The sequence below is a fragment of the Apis dorsata genome, unplaced genomic scaffold, assembly GCF_000469605.1.
Source record: "Apis dorsata unplaced genomic scaffold, Apis dorsata 1.3 scaffold_169, whole genome shotgun sequence".
NCBI classification, from domain to species: domain Eukaryota; kingdom Metazoa; phylum Arthropoda; class Insecta; order Hymenoptera; family Apidae; genus Apis; species Apis dorsata.
The window spans coordinates 1,013,141-1,013,811 of NW_006263457.1; positions in this window are offsets into that span (position 1 = coordinate 1,013,141).

The following is a 671-nucleotide window of genomic DNA, read 5'->3' on the forward strand; positions in this document are numbered from 1 at the left end:
ATACCTCTTTGCCTCGCGTTCATCGCGTCCATCCTCCACGCGACTTTCGTCCCTTGAGAGATTGAGCTGCGCTCACGTTGCGGGATCAACCAAGTGGACGTTTCTTTTTTTTTCTTTCTTTCTTTCTTTCCTTCGTCGAAACACACCGAATATTCCTCGCTTTTGCGCGAGAATCTAATTAACTTTTTTTCTTTTTTTTTTTAGACGCGTGCGTCTTATCGAGGGATGATCAACGTCTTCGAATATACATTCGATACGTTCGTTCGTATTTTTTTTTTCACCTTAGATATTCGTTTTCGAAAAATTGCAAATTGCGAAGAGAGAGGAGGGAAGGAGAACCACCTCTGTTACGAGGTCTTTTGTTTCAACGCGACGAAGTTCTCATCTCGCGTGTACCGAGGGAGAGAGAAAGAAAAATGCCCTTTTACCGGATTATTTTACCATTGGTCGTGGTATGGGCGTAGGAGGGAGGAAAAGGAAGGAGAAAAAATTGACTTTGATCCCTCCCCCCTCCCCTGCCCTTTATTCGCGGAAGAGCGGAACGACTCGTTTACGCCGCGCCATTTCCGTTTCTTGCTCTCAGCAACGGTGCTCTCGTAGCGAGCGTATTATTAGCGAGCCTCTCTCTCTCTCTCTCTCTCTCTCTCTCTCTCTCTCTCTCTCCCTCCCTC